The 20,804-nt window shown below is 39.5% G+C and overlaps 1 protein-coding gene across 7 annotated transcripts in view; it reads right to left on the reverse strand.

The window, feature by feature from the left end:
- The window catches only part of CSGALNACT1 (chondroitin sulfate N-acetylgalactosaminyltransferase 1), a 216,997-nt gene that overhangs the window by 92,891 nt on the left and 103,302 nt on the right, over nt 1–20,804 (reverse strand). For 5 of the 7 annotated variants that reach the window (XM_072114277.1, XM_072114274.1, XM_072114260.1 and 2 more), the window contains one exon: nt 13,357–13,439. The gene's annotated coding sequence lies outside the window, so the exon portion shown is untranslated. Of the gene's footprint in view, nt 1–4,746; nt 4,770–13,356; nt 13,440–14,665; nt 14,786–20,804 lie in introns of those variants that run through there. The other 2 variants (XM_072114266.1, XM_072114292.1) reach the window with 2 other exon arrangements.

Consider the following 20,804-nt stretch of genomic DNA (forward strand, 5'->3'; position numbering starts at 1 on the left):
TGATAGCAAGCTGTAGAAGGCGTGGACAAAAAAACTTAATACTGCCCTTGGCTTTAATATAGAAAACAGGTGCAGAGATAAGAGGTTAAGAAATCTTTTCTTTTTCCTTATAGGACAATCAAATATATATTTATTTATTATAATATATGACTCACCGTTGCTGGTGATTTTATCTTGAAAAATCCCAAATGTCAATTAAAATATCACCATCAATGATTTTACTGTATGCAGTCTATGGGTTTTTTACTGCCCCGCAGCTTCTACTGTTCATGTTGTTGCCAATGGATGACATCAAGCTGACAAGTACGTTGCTTATTTTTGTACAGCAACAGGAGAGCAAAAGTGAAAAGTACATCTGATTTACCATGTATAAACAAATATATGTTTAGGAAGACCATCGCAATCTATACATATTTGTTATAGACTGCATAGATATAAATAAGTAGTTACTTAGAAGAAGTTCCATAATATTTTTTTCATCATTAATTACATATAAAATATTTTTACGTCAGCATTAGGGTGGTTGCACACCATGTCAGCTAAATTGACCAACCTTAACCCGGAACTCAAACAACGGGAACCTGTCAGCAGATATTGACTTAATAAACCCCTTCTAGTATGTGGACATGCAGATGAACACCTTCCAGATAATGTTTCTTCCATTGCCCAGCATGGTGACATCACCCAGAAAATCAACTTTGAAAGGGCATGTAAATTAGTTGTATAAAGTAAAGGAGGCATAGAATTTATCACTGAGGTCAAGCTCTCATTACTAACCAGATCTCCATAAGCCTGATGCATGATGTCAATCACAGGGGAGGAGGTGTTCAGAGGTGCATAGCAGCATGACTTCAATGTTAAACTCTCTGCCTCTGTGACTTTATAAAACCAGTATACATCTCACTTCAAAGATGATTTTCGAGATGATGGAACCATGCTAGAAACGTGATCTGGAAGGTGTTAAGCTTCTTGACAACATATTAGTAGTGGTTACTTAGGCCCATTCCTGATGACAGATTCCCTAGTCAACATATTGGTACAGATGTTGAGCATTTAGGCTGATAAATTTAGTTGACACATTAAAGCACAGATTTCTTACTTCTAACAGAAGTGTTGCAAAATAAGACCGTAGAATAGACAGTCTGCTGCTTTGCCAAATTATTACTGGGCTCCATCTTATGCTTTATTATAATGTGGTGTAGTTAGAGACTGCCTAGTTGTGCTTTGCACCTCCTATTAAATGGTGAAGTTAGGCAGAAAACTAAACTTATCTTTTGACGCAGTTTCATAATTTTGAGGGCACCCTCTTTTTGCCAAGCCCCCTTTCCAATGAAAAACCCCTTTTACTTTACTAGTTGGGGAAAAAAGTGAGGTGTAAAATTACAACTGGATTTATCTTTGATAAATGTTTGCCATTGTCTGAACAAACGCAATCAAAAATATCATCTGATAATAGAATAATAAAATAGCACTAAAGGGGTTGTCCATAAAAAAATTTAAGAGAGCCATACTCAATTAGCATACTCTGCTAATGAAGATTCCTCATGGTCTTCCACTTTGTACTAGTTTAGCATTAATGTCCCAAACCTGGGGCTTGTCATAGCTGCGCAAAAATACTGCTGGTATCCAGTTACAATTTCTTTAGCATTAGAGAATTTGCTGAGCTCCATTATGTTTTTATTTTAAAATTTGCATCAGTTCATAATTTTAGGTCAGCTATGGTTCATGTGGTGTCCATGTTTTGAACAGATGCGCTTAATTCATTCTGGTTGCGGAATACCAGGCATACGCAGCACAATTAGGCTACCATATTTTTTGGACTATAAGGCGCACAAAAAATCCTTTGATTTTCTCAGAAATCAAAAGGTGCGCCTTATAGTCCAGTGCGCCTTATATATGAACCGTACTTACAGACAACAGCTGCCTTGAACTGTGCACAGGTCTGCCACCTGCTGGTCATTCATCCTTATAATCAGGTGCGCCTTATATATGAACCTAGACGTTTTAGCAGGTATTTATTTATGGTGCGCCTTATACTCCGGTGCGCCATATAGTCCGAAAAATACTGCACATTCACACTGCCGCATTGGGGACGTATATGTGGCATATATATGCCCCCCCATAGACAGCAATGGGCGCACAGGGCGCCCTACGGGAGCGGTACAGTGCAGCACAAGTGCGGCACAGTACCACTCCGTACCCAGCGAAAAGATAGGACATATCCTATCTTTTCAAGGCATACGGCGCTGTGCGCAATGTGAGGGGTGGGAGTGAGCTGCGCTTACCTCCCCCTCTTCTTGCCGCAGGTTTCTGATGTTTGCAGAATGGCTGTTAAAATTATTGCTGGTAAATTATCCGGCCATTTTACTATGTGTGCGGATAGCCTAAGAGAAAAAGGGGATCCTCAAAAGGTATAGCAATCGCCAGTCAAAAGATGGGGGAGCAAAAATGTAGCAAATGCACCTGCCCAAAAAGATCTAGCATATAAAAGCACTGTTCTGCATTGACCCTTGGTGGGAGCACAACAAACTGATGCGGACCATTCCATGGATGCGGTCCATTCCATTGTACAATGTCCTGGCATTCAATTGCTAGAAGTCTCCACACACCTACTTAATTGGTGAAGTCTGTAAGGTGAGTTCTTACTTCCCTACACTAGTCAAAAGCCTCTCACTCAGCCAAACAAGTTCCCTACACTTTACTGAAGAGATACAACCACTTCGAAACAGCGCTTCCTAAAGTTGGGAATGTCTTTCTTCTGGAATATAAATACTGGTTTGGTATTAATCCCACATGTCATTAGGCTATTAGAAGGTCATGCTCGATGTCAAGAGAGCTGTCTTACAAGTTTATCTAAAGGAGGCATGGTTTTCCTTTTCCTGTCCTGTAAAACGTTTTTGTATATTTTCTAACAACTGTGTCAACTGTGAATTTGCACAAAAATTTTTTTTACAACTTTTCATCAAAAAGTCTTATATCCAATACATGAATCAAGCTGTCTAAGCCACTATAATAAATCTGACATTCAACCAGCTCCTTTTTATAAAAAAAATAACACAAGAATCCTGATATATCCCCCTCTAATGTTTTTTTATAATGCAATGTTTCCTTTAAAGATTAATACAGGCCTGTGACAAAGCCAAGTGCTAAATATAGTGGTTTCCTCTAAGTTAATGGTACAAAATAGTCATGACAACAATTAGTTCACGCTTAAATAACAGCTGATGGGTAATTATGAGATTTTAGGAAAGTCTGTAAAAAACCTTCACTACAACATCATATACAAGTATCACTTACAAACTGAAACATCATAAGTAAAACAAACAAATGCTTACAGCTCACTGCATGCTGCTGCCGTCAGCCTAGGATGCTGTGCAGTAAAGTCAATGTACATCTCACTGTGCAGTATATAATTACAAGCTGACAATAAGATACAGTCAGAGGACAGTCTAAATTAGTAACCACGACTATTTCAGCCAATCAGACAACCTGAATGAATAGTTTGAAAACAGTGATGCTATGGGGCAAATTAATGTTTAAGGGGTATTCCCACGAAGACACAATTATGAAATATACCCCGGATAACAAAATAACACATTCTCTAATTCATTATTACCAATTCATAAGCCAAATACCAGTGTAGATAAGCCTGTGCCCTGAAAATCTAACCACGTTGTCAGCACACAGGACTCATAATGTGTATGCATAGAGAGTCCCTGCCCCTACACTGACCACTACCAAGTAATGGTAGCTAAAACATCAATAAAATTAAGTAAAATTGTAAAATAAGGGGTTAAAAATTATCTTTATCATGTAAACATCACTCGGGGGTTATTATTTGAGAACTTTCTTTCATGGGCAAACCCCTTTAAGGTTTGAAAGAATAACTGTCTTTGTTACCCTTAGCAACCAATTTTAGGACAGATTATTTTTTTAAAGAACAACAGGATAACTGGGCTTTGTCTACATCAACCAAATCAGTCTCATATATGTGCAATATTCTGGGCTCAAGCAGTAATTTATATTTGGAGGCAAAAGTATTAAAAATATTTAATATAGCCCAGTATTTGTGGTACACTTACTTGAAGACAAACAGTCACTTCTCACTGTAGATTAAAATGTGGGAATTTATGTACAGAATAGGTTTTGTAGGTTTGTTAAGTTGAATTTGTATGTAAGTCGGAACTGTATACTTTCTAATTGTAACTCCAACCAAATTTGTTTTGGTCTCTGTGACAATTGCATTTTAAAAATGTTGGGTTGTCATAAGAACCAGGATTAACAGTAAAGCTTAATGGCAGACATATTTGATAACTGTTATGGCTGTTTATTGTAGCCTAAGGCTAAAGTAGATTGAATAAACAACATCCAGAGGTCTGTTTGTAACTAGGGGTTGTCTGTAAGTCGGGTGTCCTTAAGTAGGGGACCGCCTCTATAAGAATCACCACTAGATGTCCCTGTGTACTACAGAAGGGTTGGTCTCTAAGATTTATAAAAATATATGAGAACCAGCCGTGTGGGTTTAGGCTCACAAACCACCACCGACCTGTTATTAAGAACAGTGACAGAATCACAATGATGTCTTTCTGTGTAATGCAGAGTCTCCAAGAAAATAGAAGAACTTTTAATGTTGTTCACAAATAATCTAAGGAGATCCAGGGGCAATGAAAAGTAATGCCTTTAAATAAAAAGTACATCTTCATAAACTACATTAAACAGCTGCCCCCTACACTTGTGATGGTATACCTTCTTTATGGGACTTCAATTAAGCAAGGGCCCATGGTAAAAAAATCACTTCTGCCTCTCAGTTGGCCTCTTAGTCTCTGGCTACAGCAGGAATATGCCACTTGTATGGAAACAAAGGTCACATATTGGACGGGCTAACTTATAGGGTTGCTTCTTTAGGAGATGAGAACATTGACGAAGGCCTTGTGCACATGTGTTGCAGACTATCCTCAATCTGAAACTGAAAATGTTGTGGAAGTTTAATTTAATTTAATTGTAACATTTCATGGTGTGGAAATAACCACTAGTGGCTAGTTTCTGATGCTTGCACATTACTGCTTGGGTAATTTCCACAGCCACTCTGCTGCATAAGCAGTTGCCCACAGCCAGTCAGTTCACACATGGATTTTCTGCCAGGGAAATCCACAGGAAATTCCTTCTCTCATCTAAATCAACGAAATGCCGCTAAGACAAGACAAGGAGTATTGTCTGTTCGTGTTAAAAAGGTGACATAGGTGACATTTACTAAATTGTGGATGGAAGTCACTCAGAGTCAAAGATATTTCAGTGAAAATGCAAGTTGGACAGCCCAAACTTTTGCAAAGGATAAACAGGGCCAAATACTAAAGAGTGGACATAACCGTATGGCTCGAAGCTTATTCCCAAGCTTTTAATGAACTAGCAAGGTATTAAGAAACAGGAATACATTGCTCCATGCAGAACAGATGTACAGAATATATATATCAGTGATGGCAAACCTTTTAGAGGTTGGGTGCCCAAACTGCAACAAAAAACCTGCATACTTTTTGAAAAGTGCCAACACAGAAATTCAAGCAGTAACTTATTGCAATCTTCCTGCGCCATGCTATAACACAGCTTTTAATGGGCCTGGGTGCACCAATATCTTTGTCAAAAGGAGAGTACATTTGGATTTCCATTGGAGCTTCCCTTGACAGCCTCCTGAACAGGAAGTTTCAGGGGTTGCACAGAAGGAGCTCCAATGATAGCTTAACCCTGCCAAACCACCTCCTTCTTGTAGTCTCAGGTAGACCGGAATGCTTCACATTAAAATACTGCTAAGCATGGCAAGTCCTGAGACGAGACTGCAAAAAGATCCTTGTCTGGTGAACTCTGCCATGGGGCAACAACCTGAGTGCCCACTGAGAGGGATCCGAGTGCCACCTCTGGCACCCGTGCCATAGGTTCACCCCCACTGATATATATTATAAACACACATACATCTACATGATACAACAAGACATGTAAATCCAGATTTATTTTATATTAAAAACTATACATGTCATGGATTATAAAAGATGATACATGGATTCCACCATCCTTCTGCATCAAGAACGGACTAAACAGATGTTGCTACAGAAGTGAGTTTATACTATTTTCATATCCTTAGGCATTTTGCCTACAGGTTTAGAATTTTTGTGCAATGAGCTGTACGTCTCTTGGGCAAGGAAAGGTTTAATAAATCAACTGCATAGCGCTGCGGAGCCCTGCAGAGATATTCAGAACAAACTGATGCATGTTTGTCACAAAGCTACAAGAGAGGCTATGGCAGGTGACATCTCAGCCGCAGTCCCGTCCCTCGCTGGTACTTGACAGTGGATCCCAGATGCTATTCTCCCAATATCTGGCTTATATAACAAAAAAAAAAAGAATCTGTATGCAATAATGGACAGGATTGTGTACAGTAACAACACTTCACAGAATTAAAATTGCAATATGATAAGTATGTTAAGTAGATTTGCCAGTTTTTAAAAGTGGTTAAAAGTTCGTGTAGGGTTCCAGGTAACGACTCATTAATGGAGTAAGTAGAATCGCCACAGAAAGAGGCAAAATGTCCCTTTTTTTACAAGCCATTTGTTGCCACCACTGGTTGGAGGTGCTTGAGTTTGTATTCCCTTGCATACCTTTTCAGTGACACTTGAACATTTCTATAACCCAGACCTTGCTAACAATGAAATTCCTACACCACTGGTTTTTATGCACTCTTGAGTGCAAACATTCAGGACAGACCTAAATGTCCCCTTCTAATAAAATATTTCTAAGGCTAATTTCGCATCTGCATTCGGCAAGTTCTGACCTGTGGATAAAATAGGAGAAAAAAAGGAGAGCAGCCCACATCTTTTTTTTCCACTATTGTTATAGAAGTATAATGGAAGATAACCTTCCGTACATTGAAGTCAGTGAGAAATGAAAGGAAAAACTGAAAAGAACTACCTTTATTTAGGAAACACGTATATTCCCCTGTCCCCCAGTATATAGCCAGCCCATGCCCACTAGTATATAGCCAGCCCATGCCCACTAGTATATAGCCAGCCCCTTTACCCCAGTACATAGCCAGCCTATGTCCACTAGTATATAGCCATCCCCCTGCTCTCCAGCATATAGTCAGTAGCCCTTGCCCCAGTATATAGCCAGCCAATGCTCAATAGTATAGAGCCACTAGGCTGCCCCGAGTATGTCAAGCCTAGTAAAAAAAATTAACTCACTTTTCCGATGCCCCCCGCAAGTCCTCTTCTTTCTTCCAGTGCTCGGACTGACTCTTGGTCTCTGCACGCTGCCAGCATACACACTAGGACGTCAGCAAACGGCATTGTGTTTGTCATTATGTCTTGCGTCAGCAAGCGGCTAACATCATAAATGTGTGTGCTGGCATTGCACAGGGACCCAAAGACTGAGCGAACAGTGTCCGTCATAAATCATCTGAAGTACCAGAAAATTATGAATCTGAATAAACACGGTAATGGTGAAAATGGAGGTATGCATGATAGGAACAGTCGGGTGTCACAGCACAACTAAATGACAAGTTCAACCTGTCACCTGTCATAAAGGAGCGGAGGGGAATGATTTACAGTTTTGTGAGAAAGATTCAGTAACTCGTTATTTATTAATCTATCAATATTTCCCACAAAATTATATGGATCAACTTCCTCAGCTCTATTTGTTTGCCAACATGCTGTCTGCTTATCAAACTGCATTTGCACAGTGACATGTTCCCTTTAAATACACAGATTATTATCTAAAAAAGCATTGAAGAACCAAAATGGTTCATGTGCATAGCTGGGACTGTACTGCAGTAAATTATATTTTTACATGTCAAGCCAAGTACTATTCATGTCCAAGAAGATTATGAAGCCAAACTAAGCATAAATGTCATTCTATCCATGTTTATAGGATTACCCTATAAGATGTGTCCTGTAGTCAAAAACAGATACAATGCATGATATACATTCTGCAACAAATCAAGTTTACACTGTAAATAATGGTAGAATATGGAAGTGCTGTATCCTAAATACATGTACATTCAATCTTCTGCCAGTATGGGGTTTTTCAGAGATATTTTACAGTCAATTCAGCTGCAAGAGAACTATAAAAAAATAAGAACAACACTTATGCCTTGTATTTTAAGAAGTAGTTCCCATAAAAGAATGTTTCCCATGACCTGGCTTTAGCACTTTTAAAGCAGTGTTCGTAAAAAAAAAAAAAAGTTGGCAGTGTGTTTGAATCATGCACTGCAACAGATTTTCCATGAATGAATAATGTAAGTCATAATGTAATGTGAGTTTCTGTATTCATGGCATCGTTCCATCAGCTATTTAAAACTGGAACAACTGTATTAAATATCAGGGGACAGGACAATAAGAAGAACCTGTAAGAAGTAGTCTACAAATGCTATTGGAAATAAATAGCTGTAAATAATATGAGGTGATGTAAAGTGATATGTGTGTTGAAGGCCATTAGGTTTATAAACCACTCACAACCATCTTTTGAAGTTATTCTCCTTATTTTACATACATATATATATCCTACTGCCACACCTCCAAGACTGTATGATTCGAAGATGTAATATTTAATAATCTGGAATGGACAACACACATTTCTACAGGATCTACCGGCAAAATAATTAAATGCACTATAGCTGGCTTTTCTTGGACTGTCCTATGACCTAGTTCTAATTTTATTTATCTTACAGTACTATGAATTTCTTTTTAAAACCGTACTGGCACACAACATAGAATAGGTCATTAAAAGTTTCATCTGTCCGGGTGTAAAGGACCGCATCTGCCATAAGGCAGGGGGCGAAGTGGAACCCTTTGCGGACTTTAGGAGTGGCATTTCGCTGCCAGTAGCATGGACTTGCCTGTGCGCACCTCTCTGTAGGACACAAGGCAACGTGGCTGCTGGGGCTAGAGCCTGAAGGTGAGTAAAAGGCTTTTTTCTGGGGGGGGGGGGGGCAAGAGGCTGTGTAACCAGTGGGGGTGGAGAGTGTGTATACATGGGGGGGGGGAGAGGAGGAGGCTGTGTATACATGGGGGGGGGGGAGAGGAGAGGCTGTGTATACATGGGGGGGGGGGGAGAGGAGAGGCTGTGTATACATGGGGGGGGGGGGAGAGGAGAGGCTGTGTATACATGGGGGGGGGGGAGAGGAGAGGCTGTGTATACATGGGGGGGGGGGGAGAGGAGAGGCTGTGTATACATGGGGGGGGGGGAGAGGAGAGGCTGTGTATACATGGGGGGGGGAGAGGAGAGGCTGTGTATACATGGGGGGGGGGGGGGAGAGGAGAGGCTGTGTATACATGGGGGGGGGAGAGGAGAGGCTGTGTATACATGGGGGGGGGAGAGAGGAGAGGCTGTGTATACATGGGGGGGGGGGAGAGGAGAGGCTGTGTATACATGGGGGGGGGGAGAGGAGAGGCTGTGTATACATGGGGGGGGGGAGAGGAGAGGCTGTGTATACATGGGGGGGGGAGAGGAGAGGCTGTGTATACATGGGGGGGGGGGAGGAGAGGCTGTGTATACATGGGGGGGGGGGAGAGGAGAGGCTGTGTATACATGGGGGGGGGGAGAGGAGAGGCTGTGTATACATGGGGGGGGGGAGAGGAGAGGCTGTGTATACATGGGGGGGGAGAGGAGAGGCTGTGTATACATGGGGGGGGAGAGGAGAGGCTGTGTATACATGGGGGGGAGAGGAGAGGCTGTGTATACATGGGGGGGGGAGAGGAGAGGCTGTGTATACATGGGGAGGGAGAGGAGAGGCTGTGTATACATGGGGAGGGAGAGGAGAGGCTGTGTATACATGGGGGGGAGAGGAGAGGCTGTGTATACATGGGGGGGAGAGGAGAGGCTGTGTATACATGGGGGGGAGAGGAGTTACAAACACCTTGCTATTAGCCTTGGTTTGTTGGTCACTTGTGCACATGCGCTATAGCAACCTCTTATGTTCACCTGTGCGCATGCGCAATTCATTCCTGATTACTCACACGCGCCTCTATGGCATGATTGCCGACTCGGCTGCAATGATGCAGGTGAGGTTCGCGGCTTTGGTAGGCGGGGGGACCCCTCCATATGCACATAAACGGCTTCATTCCCCTGATGAAGTCACCGTGAGTGACGGAACGCGTGGGGTAGTAGCGCTTTTTGCTTTGGTGTCAGCTTCTTAGTAGCCATGACTGCTCTAGACCGAGATGTTGGTAATTGCATTGGGAACACTCTGTCTTGGTTACTTTGAATTTATTTTGGTTTATATTGCAACAATGTATGGTATGCATTAACTGTTTACATATTTGTACTTAGTTTTATGTGTCATATTTATTGTTGAGCTCACACTCTTTTGACTTGTACAATCAGGGATCGAGTGCTGGTGATTATATTGCATTCACCGCACAGAGTTTTTAGTGTCATTTGTACACTTAAATTGATTTTGTATTGTTTGTCTGGTCTTTTGTAATTAATAAAGCTTGTATATTCTCAATTTATATTTATTTGGGTTCTTATGGCACATCTTTCTTGGGAACTGTCTTTGAGTTGTTAATAGTGTCCATACACCCACTATTGATGCTTGGCTGTGCAGGATCCCCGCTTGTCTGTATCCATATGGTTTTCATCATTTAGCATCAACCGATGTGATGCATATGACAAATGTCAAGACTGTCAAGATGTCAAGTTTGCACCAGACAGCAACAAGAAACTTCCTCAGGCAAAGCATTTACACTAGCCATATGAGTGATTTCTGTTGCCAATTTTTATTTTTTTTATACTTTTTTAATTTTTATTTGTTTACTTGTAATTTTATGCCTTTAACCCCTTATGGACGCAGCCAGTTTGTAACTTAAAGGCTCAGCACCATATTTTGTATTCTGACTAGCGTAGCTTTAAATTGTTATAACTTTTGAACACTTACTTATCAAAGAGATTTTAAGATTGTTTTTCATTACATGTTGAACTTTATTTTAGTGGTAAATTTTGGCTGATAACTTTTGCGTTTATTTAAAAAATTAACCGTTTTCAAAATTATCTTGTTTTAAGGCAGATTGTTTTACCACCTAAATAAGTTACTGAATAACATTCCCCATATGTCTGCTATACACTAATTTTTGAAAATGTCTGGAAAATTTATTTTGATGCCATGTGGATTCGAAAATTGAATATCGGTTTTCCATATTGTTTGTAACGAAATTTAAAATATATAATTAGAAAATCCCCTATATCTCAACCCATTTTCAAATCAGAAACAGTGTTTAGGCAGATTGTTAACCCCTTGAGATCTTCATAGTAATTAAATCCAAATGGAGGTGAAATTTAGAATGGTGTAATTTTGTCGGTAATACGTTCATTTAGCCCTAAAATTTACAAATGCACACATTTCCAAAAGATAAAAATAGGAAACCCATCTTCACATTTGCTAATTTGTTGAATTATTTGTTAATTTCTCCTGAGTACGGAGAACCCCCCACACGTGGATGTTACTTGTTGTATGGGCACACAGGGAGGCGGAGAAGAGCAGGAGCGCCCTTCAGCTGCCAGTTTTTTCCTATAGCCATTGGACTACCTTTTGTAGTGCGGCCCATATATGGGCAATTTCTTTGGGCATTTTTATTAATTTATCAATGTATTTTTTATTGAATAACTTTTTTTTTTTTTTTTTAACTTTTTTTTATTTCTTCCACCATGGGACATGAACAAGCATTCATCAGATTGCTTCTTCATGATAAGAAGCAAGACATTAGCGGTGTTAGCCTATGCACATACATAGGCTGACACTGTGCCTTAAGATTTTGTCACAGACAGGATCTTACAGGCACTGCCTGCAGGCAGCCCAGGGTCCTGATCGGACCTCAGGGCTGCCATTACTGCAATAGCCGTCACCCGGCGCAGGGGGCAAGGCGGTCATGGGGGAGAGACCCATGCCGGGGAGTTTAAATGCTGCAGTGAGCGCGATGGGTTAATCACCTGTGATTGGCACACTGACCGCGGGTGTTACACTGTGGTGTCAGCTGTTAGTTACAGCTGACACCCCGTGTTTTATGATGCCGGCTCAGCTCCAATCTCGAGTACTAAGTTGGTAATAATATAAAGAAAATATATATCTATATACATAATTAATTTTATTTATTCTTAAGACCTTCCCCCACCCTACATAGAAGACAAAATCCTATTCTCCATAATCCTCAATATCCTCCACAATACAATGAAGAACACTTATAAGAACTAGAAAAGTAGTGCAAGGGAAAATGGAGTAGTTTCCTAAAGCAATGACATCTCTGCTTTTTATTGGCTTAGTTGAAAAGATTGATGCATTTGCAGATGCTAGACAATTTATCATACATAGGCTACAGGCCTTGCCTACATATCTATTACTCATCAGCAAATCCAACAGGCTGGTTGACATTTCGAGCTAGTGCGTAATCCTCTATGGTGGAGCCCAAAGTGACATTCTTGTGCAATTACAGGTACTCACACAAAGAACACACACCCCTACACAAATTAGTTCTTCAGCTTTATAAGTAGCTTTCATAACTCAATTCATACTTATTACATTAATGTTTGTGGCAGTTTCTGTTTACCCCTCTATTTGTAAAAAATATATTTTGGCCCTTATAATGGGGGCCTTTACCTTTCAGGCAGTTTAACAGCTGTGATATGGCTGTACTTTAGCATCCTTATTACAGACACAGTAGCCAAACTTCTTGTTACCCAAAGGAGATCACTATAGGTCCAATTAAAACTACGTTTTATTCCCTAGATCAGTGGTGGCGAACCTATGGCACTGGTGCCAGAGGCGGCACTCGGAGCCCTCTCTGTGGGCACCTAGGTCATCACCCCAGCATGAACTTCACCAGATAGGACTCAAAGAATGTTCCTACAGAATCTTCCTACAATGATAGGGGAATTTTCTCTCCTCCTTTCAACTGCGTTGGTGTCCTTAGGAGGCTGAACGATTGAAAGTTGTCAAAAAACAAGGAGAAATAAATTACTGCTTAAATTGCTGTGCTGGCACTTTGCAATAAATAAGTGGCTCTTGGTTGAAGTTTGGGCACTCAGGCTCTAAAAGGTTCGCAATCACTGCCCTAGATGTAGTAGTATCCTTGTGCAAAAAAACACTGTGGTTGACTGTAACTAGTTTTAAAGTGGCAAACCATCCCCATCCACAGGATACCGTATAAATTGATGTTTTCATGTGGATAGCCACTGTGTTTAAATTCTATGAGACTGCTAGAGATAATAAAGTGCTGTACTTAGCTAGTTCTGGTAGTCCCATATAAATAAAGAATATCCTAATTTATATTTTATATGTTTAGATGTATATAAGTCATAAAATAAGAAAATGTCTCTTACCTCAGTGGATAATGCTGATAGTGTTATTCTTTAGTGATACAACTTCAAGCAAATATTAAAAGCTTCAGACTACCACATATATTCTGAAATAGAAACATAAAATAGGTTAATGATCAGAAACTTAGGCACAGATGTAACAAAAAGTTTACAGAACATGCTGTGTCATCCTCTGTCCATATGGTAAGGATTCAGCCTTGATTGATTTCCACCACAACCATCTGTCTCCTGCAAACTCTGCTGTGGTCCATCAACAGCTAATCCACTGCAAGCGCCAGCAACATTCCCCGCTCTTATTGCTGCCCTGCCTAGTGTCAGAACTGATCCAATCAATTTCTCAACCAGCGCTCTGGCTTATCACATGTTTGCTCTTATATGGTCTTGTACAGTATTGGACTATCCATTTGACTGTCAAACCTTGTCATTTTGGTTTGAATATTCCTCTATGTTTAGATTATCTTGCTTTATCTCCGTGTTTGCACTTTGCTGCAGGAAGGGAACGTCAACCAGTTGTCTACTACCACATATGGTAGGTAGGGCAATTAGGCAAGGCCAGCTGGGAAGGGGTTAATCCTAGGGCTCACTGTCTTTGTCCTTTAAAAGGCCCTGCATAAAATAATTCTCAAAATGTTTTTATAGCTGTACACAACAAATTAAACAGATCACTGCAAATAACAAAGTACAATTAATAAAAAAAAAAACTATGACGTGCCATATCCTTGTTGTAAGTTTCTAATAGTAATTTATTGTAATTTGTAGCAATAAAATAAATTTATTTTTTTAATAAGAGAATAATTAGTAATAAATAAAAATGCACAGAAAAATACTGAAAACCTTTCCCAACTATAAATAAGTTAGTTTGGTTAATTAAAAAAGCTAAGAGATGAAGAAATATTATGGTCTTAAAATAACAAACTGCATTGTAGAATGCAAAATTATAGTACCAATGACTCTGGTCTCCTGCCAATAATATGTTCTTGAGAACAACAAAACAAAAGGGGTTGTTCAGCCCAAGGCTAGCTGCACATGAATGTTGTTACAGTTTGGCTGCATACAGGGACTCCTTGCATCTTATTTCTCTCCAGTTCACTGCAATGTGCTCGGTCCAAGCACATGGGTCCATTTCCAGATGCCTTACAGGTTAGTGTGCAGATGGCCTAACCTTTGAATTTTTTGTGTTGTTATATCATTTCCTCTAGCTTTCTAAGGAGATATAAGGTCATAATACAGTTTTATATTCATACTGCTGTCAAAATTGTGTTCAGTACTGGAGAATTAAACTGCAAAAAGCCTCTAACAACTTAGAACTAACCTGCCAAGCACAACAGCTTTTTCTAAAACATCACTTCTCTCAGCTTGACAAAAATCTGCTGATCTCAAGTCCACGTTTTAAGTTACCGCTGCTGCTTTTCCAGAGAACAGCAATATTATTCTATTAAAAGAAAAAAGTAAATGGAACTGCGGCACCAGCCAAATTACTTTCATGTAAGTAATTGTACCTATAGTGGCAGGAAGTATAGCAAGATTGTATTCAACAATATTGTATTCAGCCAGGTAAATTAAAAAGGACTGTTGAAATGAACTCTGAGAATATATTATACACCTGCAATCTGCAGGAATGGAATTGTTTTTCCCCTTTTATTGCTCTAAGAGACTCTAATTTAATTAGATTTCCATTACAAAAATGTTTTTAAATTGTAGTCCTCTGGGTAATTGAGAATTAGATAATACAAGCAACTTTAGACTGCAATATGTAAAATATCAATTACTGTCACAAGCTACAATCTGTATATACACAAGAATATACCGTAATATTTTAGCTTTGATTGAGCGTGCTTTAGAAAACAAAGATTGATTTAACATTGCAGTTATGTCAGTTTTAGGTCTTCTAAATTTCTCAAAACTGTTATATCTGTTGATTCACACCAAATTAGCAGCTTTTTCAGTGGTAGATTTCTTAAGGTAGATTGTTAAAAAAAATTTGCTAATTTAGGGATACACAGGCAGTCCCCGGGTTACATACAAGATGGGGTCTGTAGGTTTGTTCTTAAGTTGAGTTTGTATGTAAGTCGGAACTGTATATTTTATCATTGTAATCCCAGCCAGAACTTTTTTGGTCTCTGTGACAATTGGATTTTAAAAATGTTGGGTCGTCATAAGAATCAAGATTAACACTAAAGCTTCATTACAGACGCCTCTGATAACTGTTACAGCTGATCATTGTAGCCTAGGACTAAAGTACAATAAATTATCAATACCCAGAGGTCCGTTTGTAACTAGGGGTCGTATGTAAGTCGAGTGTTCTTAAGTAGGGGACCGCCTGTATATCCATTCTTATTCTGGTGTCAGAATAAGAACTACTTGCAACAAATCTGCAGCTTTTCTTTAACAGCTAATGTACCAAAAGGAAACCAATTTTAGCTGAATAAGCCACTATAATAGATCCTCTGTTCAAAAGACGCCCCTAGAGCTCCTACAACACTGTAAAAACTGGAGTAAGATACCTGCCTAATGATAAATCTTCCCAATGAGCGTGCCTGAGAAAAGTAATATAGGCTGGTAGAAGACCATATAGATTGGACTTTCTTTTTACACAATTGGATTCCTAGGCAATCTATTTTATTTCTTCTTTATAGCAACATGAAATATGTTGGTAGGATGGAAGAAATATATGGCAGGCTTCTCACTGCCAAACCTGAACCTTACCATTGGTAATGATTAAAAAACTGCCCAAGAAGCATCCAGATAGTAAGGATATATTCAGGGCCGCAATCATGGGAAGTCTAGTGGGACTGTGTCCCTTTTTGTGTTACAACCAAAAAGGGGGTGGCGAGGAGCTCACACAGTACCCATAAAACCCCCCTGCTGACTCTGCCCCATAATTGACCGCACTTCTGCGGTTCCTATATATTATACTCACCAAGTCTTCCCTGTGTGCCTTTCTGCGGTCCCTCCTCTGTGATCCGACAGCAGCGACAAGTGCGTTCTCTCACCATGGCGCTGTTGCGCCATCACCAAAGCAACGGGGTTGGTACTTGGGTCATTGGACGCACACATCACACCGCACTGGCCTCAGCCAATGGATCACAAGGTAGGGAGTGTGGGAAGGCAGCAGTAAAAAGTCCAGCTGACCTCAAACCATAGAATAGAATCCGACAAGGCACGACTGCATCGAATTAGCACAAGCGGAAAAAGGATTCCATGTCCAGCTTCGTCCAAGATAATTCAAGCTTTATTTTAGGCATGGGAAGGCAGGCAGGGAAGATTTGGTGATGGATATCTACGAGGGGGCGCATGCAGGGGCAGCCTATATACAGAACGGGCATGGGCAGTCTATATACAAAGTGAGCATGGGCAGCCTATATACAGAGCAGGCACATGCACGGGAAGTCTGTATATTGAGCGGGCACGTACAGTAGAGTAGGGTCCTGTCAAGAGTCTAGATCGTCATGGCTTAAAAAGGTTTGGTCAAAAAAAGAAATAGTGTATACAATGTTATGTATTAATGTAGGACTGGATGCCGATGGGGGCCAGAAAAATCTTCTAGTCAGGGGCCCATAAATTCCAAGTTGCAGCTCTGGATATATCATACAGGTGCTGAAGAGTAAACCTCCCCTCTATAGTTTCTCTCTCCCCCCTACTTTATTCTCTTTTTTGCCATTTCCTACTTTCTTTTTGTATTCTATAGTTTTTCTGTCTGTGTTCTATTGTTGTTCACTTCCCCTTTTTCTAATTAAATTTTTGTGTCTGTGAGACCCTCTTATGCCAGTTGAAATGACTATTCCTTTATTTCATCTGTTGTAAAAACATCAAATAAAAATGTCATGTTTATCACCATCTTAATGAACTTGGATCTCCATGTTTTTTCACTTCAACGATGAAAATAGAATATTTCAAGCAACTTGGGGAATGATTATACATGCCTTGCATTCTCATATACAGCATAGAAATATAGGTAATATTAGTCTTAATATCACTATTGATATGATACATACAGGATGGAAATATATCTGTTTATACAGTATATATATATATTTTACACACACACACGCATACATATATATATACACACACACATATACATATATAAAGAATATTGATCTATATATCTCTTCATATATAGATATCTATATCTACACACACACATATATACACTCACCGGCCACTTTATTAGGTACACCTGTCCAACTGCTCGTTAACACTTAATTTCTAATCAGCCAATCACATGGCGGCAACTCAGTGCATTTAGGCATGTAGACATGGTCAAGACAATCTCCTGCATTTCAAACCGAGCATCAGTATGGGGAAGAAAGGTGATTTGAGTGCCTTTGAACGTGGCATGGTTGTTGGTGCCAGAAGGGCTGGTCTGAGTATTTCAGAAACTGCTGATCTACTGGGATTTTCACGCACAACCATCTCTAGGGTTTACAGAGAATGGTCCAAAAAAGAAAAAACATCCAGTGAGCGGCAGTTCTGTGGGCGGAAATGCCTTGTTGATGCCAGAGGAGAATGGGCAGACTGGTTCGAGCTGATAGAAAGGCAACAGTGACTCAAATCGCCACCCATTACAACCAAGGTAGGCAGAAGAGCATCTCTGAATGCACAGTACATAGAACTTTGAGGCAGATGGGCTACAGCAGCAGAAGACCACACCGGGTGCCACTCCTTTCAGCTAAGAACAGGAAACTGAGGCTACAATTTGCACAAGCTCATTGAAATTGGACAGTAGAAGATTGGAAAAATGTTGCCTGGTCTGATGAGTCTCGATTTCTGCTGCGACATTCGGATGGTAGGGTCAGAATTTGGCATCAACAATATGAAAGCATGGATCCATCTTGCCTTGTATCAACGGTTCTGGCTGGTGGTGGTGGTGTCATGGTGTGGGGAATATTTTCTTGGCACTCTTTGGGCCCCTTGGTACCAATTGAGCATCGTTGCAACGCCACAGCCTACCTGAGTATTGTTGCTGACCATGTCCATCCCTTTATCACCACAATGTACCCAACATCTGATGGCTACTTTCAGCAGGATAATGCGCCATGTCATAAAGCTGGAATCATCTCAGACTGGTTTCTTGAACATGACAATGAGTTCACTGTACTCAAATGGCCTCCACAGTCACCAGATGCCAATCCAATAGAGCATCTTTGGGATGTGGTGGAACGGGAGATTTGCATCATGGATGTGCAGCCGACAAATCGATTCTGTGTGATTCCATCATGTCAATATGGACCAAAATCTCTGAGGAATGCTTCAAGCACCTTGTTGAATCTATGCCACGAAGAATTGAGGCAGTTCTGAAGGCAAAAGGGGGTCCAACCCGTTACTAGCATGGTGTACCTAATAAAGTGGCCGGTGAGTGTATATACAAATACAGATCTATTTAATATATATGCAACCCCAACTTTGTAAGTGGTGTACTGCTCAACATTATTGTGATTGTTAAAGGAAACAGTCCTCAACCCTATTATCAGGTGCAATACCACTTAACTGTAATTTTTTTAGAACTGTACAGTGTGCACAGAGTATAAACTATGCTTCTCAGAAGGCAAATTATCAGGGGATGTTGAGAGTTTGTTACCAAACTCTTTTTATGTTCAAAGAATTTTATCATTTTATGATAAAGTGGTTTTCAAAATAAGGATGATATTATGAATTCTATTTGGTAGACAAAATATTGCAAAGCCACCTAGGTACAATCATTGTAGATTGACTCAAATCCCCTATCCTCTCTTTATCTGTCTGGAATTGTGCCCAGTGTAGGATTGAGTTGGATAGGTTTCATGTAGCTACTCAAGGGATCTTGGTTATGTTCATGATAAAATTTAGTAGTTTTCCAAATGTATGTATTAATGTAAATGTTTTACATATAGTTCAGCAACTAGAATTCCCATTACCCATTTTGGTTGTTAAGGGGAAATTATGAATGAAAAGGAAATGTCAGAGAATAACATGAATAAGACATAAATGAAATAGTACTCAACCTCAAATACCCCTTTTTTCCATTCTGATGCAGACAAAAAACATGCCCATTTAACCAATAACTGACTGTTGGGATGGTCCCTGGATGTAGATACAGGCAGAGATCCACAACCCATAATAGTAGAAGAAGAGAGAGAACTACTATTTTTATTACTTAACGCTAAAGTAGAGGAGTATTATTATATTCTAAACAACATCTTAAAATACATATCTTATCAATGGTAGTGTGATCAGCTGGGTGGCAGGGCTGCAGTGTGGTGGCCTCTCCTGTTGATGGTGTTATAATATTCATCAGTCACGTGATTCTTTTGCATCTTTACGCACTGTGTCAAGCATACAGAAAAGATGTTACAGTGTAGTGCACTGATGAGTAAAGGAGCCAGGACTCAATCCACAACCTGTTGATTTGACCCTATAAATAGGTAATCAGAAAAAAAAATCTCAAAAATCCATTGCAATGCATTTAAATGAGACCTTCTTATCAACATAAATTACAAAAAAATGTAAAAAATGTGGCAAAGTTCTGTTTTGCAAACCATATTATGGGTCTAAATGAGCACACATTTGGCTATTGCCAAAAGGTTTTACCTTTTGACCAAAAGGGAATGTCTAAACAATTCAAATTTCTTTCTGTTGAAAAATGTCACATTACACACTCATATATTTCATATATTTCATTAAAAAAATGAACTTCCACAACATAAATTAATTTCTTTGTCTCTTCAGTTATTTAAAGCCTATTGGCATTTATAGGAGTCAGTTACCTTTTCTCTTGTTAAATATTGACTTGCATGAGAAATATTCGTTTCTCAACACAAAACTAACAGCCAGCACCATTAGTGTCAATTCTGATGGGTAAAAGTGGTTCTTGTTGCTATATAAATGCTGTGAGTAATTTAAAATTTTATTTTTTACTTTAAAGTGCTGAAAAGTAACATTTAAATTTAACAAAGTGGGATCTATAATCTGATTTTATAAGGAATCCCAATTGCTGCACTTATGTTTTACATGAGCAAACAGATTGGCAATTAAAATGTAAAAAATTGCAAAAACATAACTTCCCCTAAGAATATTTGTACTCAACATCCAGAAGCAAAGCACAATATAATGAAGTTAATGAACACAGCTACATTTTATGCCTACAAATCAAAGAATTAGGTATGTAAATACTACATTTATTCCGAGAGCTAAAGTTACTATGGGCACATAGAAATATTGTAAATATAGTGCAATGCCAAAAACATTTTAGGGTATAACAGCAAATTCTAAGGAGAATAGAAATAGCAGAATTAACCTTCTGCAAAGTAAAATCATTCTAGAGAAACTGTAGAGTTTCTTCTCTGGAGTTAAGCATTTAAAAATGTTGGGTGAGATTTATAATATCGGTCTACTACAGAATTCTAAATTTGCACTAAAAACCTATAAAATGTGGTGCACACAAAGGTTTTTAGAAATGTTTATGGCACTTC

This window comes from Engystomops pustulosus, chromosome 1 (assembly GCF_040894005.1).
Source record: "Engystomops pustulosus chromosome 1, aEngPut4.maternal, whole genome shotgun sequence".
NCBI classification, from domain to species: domain Eukaryota; kingdom Metazoa; phylum Chordata; class Amphibia; order Anura; family Leptodactylidae; genus Engystomops; species Engystomops pustulosus.